Genomic DNA, 7,292 nt, shown 5'->3' on the forward strand with positions numbered 1-7,292 from the left:
GCATGTGTTCTAAGTCTGTCTCATGTAGACAATTGTAGTTCCACACAACATGATGGTTCACAGTGTGAGGATGGAATTTTTTCTTATTGGGCAATGTGCAGTGATTACTTCTGTTAGTGTCATCATGGACAGAAATGTTTGCAACAGATTTGACATAAGAAATACGTTTATCTCTTTGGTTGGATCATTCAAAAAAGTGATTTTTGAGGGCTGATATTGTGCAAGAGATCCCAGGTCATGTTCCACATAGGGTCGGAGCTAAAGCAAAAGTAGAGGTGGGGCTTTGACAATTTAATAGAGTCACAGCCCTTCAGCACAGCGAGTTTACACCAAAAATCAGCCACTAATTTACACAAAACCTACATAAATCCCATTTTTAAAAATCCCTACTTTTTAATTTTAATAAATGATGTAATGATGGGGTAGACAGGACAGATTCAGAGCCTCTGATGCCTAACTGGATATTGCAACAGCTGGGAAGAGGGCCAAAGCAAAGAGTGGAAAAATATGAGAAGATGATTACATTGCTATCTTCTCTAGCAGTTATCAGTACAGTAGATTATGCCTTTAAAGGAGATGTTTCTGTGGAGTCGTGGATAGTATGGAGGGCCATTGTAGTTTGCAACAGGACATTGACAGAATGCAGAGCTGGGCTCAGAAGTGCCAGGTGGAGTTCAACCCAGAAAACTGTGAGACGATTCATTTGGAAAGTTGAATTTGAAGCCAGAATACAAGGTTAATGAAATGAGTCTTGGTAGTGTGGAGGGACAGAGAGATATTGGGGTCCACGTTGATAGATTCCGTGCAAGTTTATAGGGTTATTAAAATACATGTGGTGTGTTGGCCTTTATTAACCAGGGAATTGAATTCAAGAGCCATGAGGTAATGTTGCAGTTCTATAAAATCCACACTTGGAATATTATGTTCCGTTCTGGTTGCCTCATTATGGAAAGGAAATGGCAGCTTTAGAGAGGGAGCAGTGGAGATTTACTGGGATGCTGCTTGCAGTAGCGGGCATGCCTCATGAAAGTAGGTTGAGTGAGCAAGGGCTTTTCTCTTTGGAGTGAAGGAGGATGAGAGGTGACTTGATAGAGATGTACAAGATGATAAGAGACATAGTTCGAGTGGACAGCCAGTGACTTTCTCCCAGGGTGGAAATTGTTAATACAATGAGGCATGATTCTAAGGAGATTGGAAGAAAGTAATGGGAGGGGGGGATGTCAGAGGTAGTTTTTTACACAGAGAGTGGTGGGTACATGGTACACCCTGCCAGGGATGGTGGTACAGGCAGACACATTAGGGACATTTAAGAAAAGCTTAGATCAGCACATAGAGGATAGAAAAATGGAGAGCTATGTAGGAGGGAGGGGCAGATTGATTTTAGAGTAGGTTCAAAGGTTGGCACTTCTTTGTGGCCTGAAGGACCTGTGCTGTGCTGTAATGTTCTGTTAAGTGAGCTGTTCCTGTCAGTGGCCATACTGCTTTGCCTATGCAGAGATCTCTGTCCGAAGATATTCTATGTGCACAGATGTGCGTCAATTCAAATATGCTGTTGACATTTGCAACTGGCATTCAAAATAGGTTCCACTGTCCGATTCTCATGGAACTGTTGTCTCAGCACTCGAGCACCAGAGCTCCAGTGCTGTCGGTGACATTTACAAGATCTCCCTTTAAACCAGGTGCTCTGGTTACATGCCACATCTCAGTGATGTACAGGATGTTAGTTAATTAGTCAAAGTAAATATTGTGGGGTCAGTGGGCCAAAGTGACAGTTTCTGCACTGTAAAACCTGCGATGGCTGCCTTATCTCTAGATCAACGTAGAAAGAGGCTATTCACCACATCAAACTGAGAGGGTCTCCCAGGGGAGAAATTATGCCAGTTCCGTCACACCTGTCCTTCCATCTCTTCATAATTTATTCCTTAACAAACTTGTGTGCGACTCGGATTTCTCTGGTTTGTGATTATATGTATGAGTTTTGTTGTGGAAATGCATTTCTGACATGTAGACTCAGCATATTGCCATTGAGGTTGTCGACGATTAACTGGACTCAGTAAACATTCACTTGTTCTTCAATTACTGTTTATTTACTTGGACACAAGGGGAATGGAACAGATCCCTGTCACCACACTGTCAGTGGGATAGAATGACCCCTGTCACCACACTGTCAGGGAACAGAATGACCCCTGTCACCACACTGTCAGGGGGATCGAACGGCCCCTGTCACCACACTGTCAGGGGAACAGAATGACCCCTGTCACCACACTGTCAGGGGGATAGAACGGCCCCTGTCACCACACTGTCAGGGGAACAGAATGACCCCTGTCACCACACTATCAGGGGGATCGAATGACGCCTGTCACCACATTGTCAGGGGGATCGAACGGCCCCTGTCACCACACTGTCAGGGGAACAGAATGACCCCTGTCACCACACAGTCAGGGGGATCGAACGGCCCCTGTCACCACACTGTCAGGGGAACAGAATGACCCCTGTCACCACACTGTCAGGGGGGATAGAACGACCCCCTGTCACCACACTGTCAGGGAACAGAACGACCCCTGTCACCACAATGTCAGGGGGATAGAATGACCCCTGTCACCACACTGTCAGGGGATAGAATCACCCCTGTCACCACACTGTCAGGGGAACAGAATGACCCTTGTCACCACACTGTCAGGGGGATAGAATCACCCCTGTCACCACACTGTCAGGAGAACAGAATGACCCCTGTCACCACACTGTCAGGGGGACAGAATGACCCCTGTCACCACACTGTCAGGGGGATAGAATGACCCCTGTCACCACACTGTCAGGGGAACAGAATGACCCCTGTCACCACTTTGTCAGGGGGGATAGAATGACCTCTGTCACCACATTGTCAGGGGAACAGAATGACCCCTGTCACCACACTGTCACGGGGATAGAATGACCCCTGTCACCACACTGTCAGGGGAACAGAATGACCCCTGTCACCACACTGTCAGGGGGATAGAATGACCCCTGTCACCACATTGTCAGGGGGATAGAATGACCCCTGTCACCACACTGTCAGGGGAACAGAACGACCCCTGTCACCACACTGTCAGGGGAACAGAATGACCCCTGTCACCACACTGTCAGGGGAACAGAACGACCCCTGTCACCACATTGTCAGGGGAACAGAATGACCCCTGTCACCACACTGTCAGGGGAACAGAACGACCCCTGTCACCACATTGTCAGGGGAACAGAATGACCCCCCGTCACCACACTGTCAGGGGATAGAATGACCCCTGTCACCACATTGTCAGGGGAACAGAATGACCCCTGTCACCACACTGTCAGGGGATAGAATGACCCCTGTCACCACACTGTCAGGGGAACAGAATGACCCCTGTCACCACACTGTCAGGGGAACAGAACGACCCCTGTCACCACATTGTCAGGGGAACAGAACGACCCCTGTCACCGCACTGTCAGGGGAACAGAATGACACCTGTCACCACACTGTCAGGGGGATAGAATGACCCCTGTCACCACACTGTCAGGGGAACAGAATGACACCTGTCACCACACTGTCAGGGGATAGAATGACCCCTGTCACCACACTGTCGGGGGGAACAGAATGACACCTGTCACCACACTGTCAGGGGAATAGAATGACCCCTGTCACCACACTGTCAGGGGAACAGAATGACACCTGTCACCACACTGTCAGGGGGGATCGAACGGCCCCTGTCACCACACAGTCAGGGGGATAGAATGACCCCTGTCACCACACTGTCAGGGGGATCGAACGACCCTGTCACCACACTGTCAGGGAACAGAATGACCTCTGTCACCACACTGTCATGGGGATAGAATGACCCCTGTCACCACACTGTCACAGGGATCGAACGGCCCCTGTCACCACACAGTCAGGGGGATAGAATGACCCCTGTCACCACACTGTCAGGGGGATCGAACGACCCTGTCACCACACTGTCAGGGGGATAGAATGACCCCTGTCACCACTTTGTCAGGGGGATAGAATGACCCCTGTCACCACACTGTCAGGGGAACAGAATGACCCCTGTCACCAGACTGTCAGGGGAACAGAATGACCCCTGTCACCACACTGTCAGGGGATAGAATGACCCCTGTCACCACACTGTCAGGGGGATAGAATGACCCCTGTCACCACACTGTCAGGGGAACAGAATGACACCTGTCACCACATTGTCAGGGGAACAGAATGACACCTGTCACCACACTGTCAGGGGAACAGAATGACCCCTGTCACCACACTGTCAGGGGGATAGAATGACCCCAGTCACCACACTGTCAGGGGGATTGAGTGACCCCTGTCACCACTTTGTCAGGGGGATAGAATGACCCCTGTCACCACACTGTCAGGGGAACAGAATGACCCCTGTCACCACACTGTCAGGGGGATGGAACGACCCCTGTCACCACACTGTCAGGGGAACAGAATGAACCCTGTCACCACAATGCCAGAGGAACAGAATGACCCCTGTCACCACACTGTCAGGAGGATAGAATGACCCCTGTCACCACACTGTCAGGGGAACAGAATGACCCCTGTCACCACACTGTCAGGGGATAGAATGACCCCTGTCACCACACTGTCAGGGGGATAGAATGACCCCTGTCACCACACTGTCAGGGGAACAGAATGACCCCTGTCACCACACTGTCAGGGGATAGAATGACCCCTGTCACCACACTGTCAGGGAATAGAATGACCCCTGTCACCACACTGTCAGGGGAACAGAATGACCCCTGTCACCACACTGTCAGGGGATAGAATGACCCCTGTCACCACACTGTCAGGGGATAGAATGACCCCTGTCACCACATTGTCAGGGGAACAGAATGACCCCTGTCACCACACTGTCAGGGGAACAGAATGACCCCTGTCACCACACTGTCAGGGGATAGAATGACCCCTGTCACCACACTGTCAGGGGGATAGAATGACCCCTGTCACCACATTGTCAGGGGGATAGAATGACCCCTGTCACCACACTGTCAGGGGGATAGAATGACCCCTGTCACCACACTGTCAGGGGAACAGAATGACCCCTGTCACCACACTGTCAGGGGGGATAGAATGACCCCTGTCACCACACTGTCAGGGGGATAGAATGACCCCTGTTACCACACTGTCACGGGGATAGAATGACCCCTGTCACCACACTGTTAGGGGAACAGAATGACCCCTGTCACCACACTGGTCAGGGGGATAGAATGACCCCTGTCACCACACTGTCAGGGGGATAGAATGACCCCTGTCACCACATTGTCAGGGGGACAGAATGACCCCTTTCACCACACTGTCAGGGGGATAGAATGACCCCTGTCACCACACTGTCAGGGGAACAGAATGACACCTGTCACCACACTGTCAGGGGGTTAGAATGACCCCAGTCACCACATTGTCAGGGGGACAGAATGACCCCTTTCACCACACTGTCAGGGGAACAGAATGACCCATGTCACCACACTGTCAGGGGAACAGAATGACCCCTGTCACCACACTGTCAGGGGGACAGAATGACCCCTGTCACCACACTGTCAGGGGAACAGAATGACCCCCTGTCACCACACTGTCAGGGGAACAGAATGACCCCTGTCACCACACTGTCAGGGGGACAGAATGACCCCTGTCACCACACTGTCAGGGGAACAGAATGAACCCTGTCACCACACTGTCAGGGGGACAGAATGACCCCTGTCACCACTTTGTCAGGGGGATAGAATGACCCCTGTCACCACACTGTCAGGGGGATAGAAAGACCCCTGTCACCACACTGTCAGGGGGATAGAATGACCCCTGTCACCACATTGTCAGGGGAACAGAATGACCCCTGTCACCACACTGTCACGGGGATAGAATGACCCCTGTCACCACACTGTCAGGGGATAGAATGACCCCTTTCACCACTTTGTCAGGGGGATAGAATGACCCCTGTCACCACATTGTCAGGGGAACAGAATGACCCCTGTCACCACACTGTCACGGGGATAGAATGACCCCTGTCACCACACTGTCAGGGGAACAGAATGACCCCTGTCACCACACTGTCAGGGGATAGAATGACCCCTGTCACCACACTGTCAGGGGATAGAATGACCCCTGTCACCACATTGTCAGGGGGATAGAATGACCCCTGTCACCACACTGTCAGGGGAACAGAAAGACCCCTGTCACCACTTTGTCAGGGGGATAGAATGACCCCTGTCACCACATTGTCAGGGGAACAGAATGACCCCTGTCACCACACTGTCAGGGGAACAGAATGACACCTGTCACCACACTGTCAGGGGATAGAATGACCCCTTTCACCACGTTGTCAGGGGAACAGAATGACCCCTGACACCCACACTGTCACGGGCTAGAATGACCCCTGTCACCACACTGTCAGGGGATAGAATGACCCCTGTCACCACATTGTCAGGGGACAGAATGACCCCTGTCACCACACTGTGAGGGGAACAGAATGACCCCTGTCACCACACTGTCAGGGGGACAGAATGACCCCTGTAACCACACTGTCAGGGGGATAGAATGACCCTGTTACCACACTGTCAGGGGATAGAATGACCCCTGTCACCACACTGTCAGGGGAACAGAATGACCCCTGTCACCACACTGTCAGGGGATAGAATGACCCCTGTCACCACACTGTCAGGGGACAGAATGACCCCTGTCACCACACTGTCAGGGGGACAGAATGACCCCTGTAACCACACTGTCAGGGGGATAGAATGACCCCTGTTACCACACTGTCAGGGGATAGAATGACCCCTGTCACCAAACTGTCACGGGAACAGAATGACCCCTGTCACCACACTGTCAGGGGGATAGAATGACCCCTGTAACCACACTGTCAGGGGGATAGAATGACCCCTGTTACCACACTGTCAGGGGATAGAATGACCCCTGTCACCAAACTGTCACGGGAACAGAATGACCCCTGTCACCACACTGTCAGGGGGATAGAATGACCCCTGTCACCACACTGTCAGGGGAACAGAATGACCCCTGTTGCCACACTGTCACGGGGATAGAATGACCCCTGTCACCACACTGTCAGGGGAACAGAATGACCCCTGTTGCCACACTGTCACGGGGATAGAATGACCCCTGTCACCACACTGTCGGGGGAACAGAATGACCCCTGTTACCACACTGTCAGGGGAACAGAATGACCCCTGTCACCACACTGTCAGGGGAACAGAACGACCCCTGTCACCACACTGTCAGGGGATAGAATGACCCATGTCACCACACTGTCAGGGGAACA

This window comes from Hemitrygon akajei, chromosome 7 (genome assembly GCF_048418815.1).
Source record: "Hemitrygon akajei chromosome 7, sHemAka1.3, whole genome shotgun sequence".
In the NCBI taxonomy this organism is placed as follows: Eukaryota; Metazoa; Chordata; class Chondrichthyes; order Myliobatiformes; family Dasyatidae; genus Hemitrygon; species Hemitrygon akajei.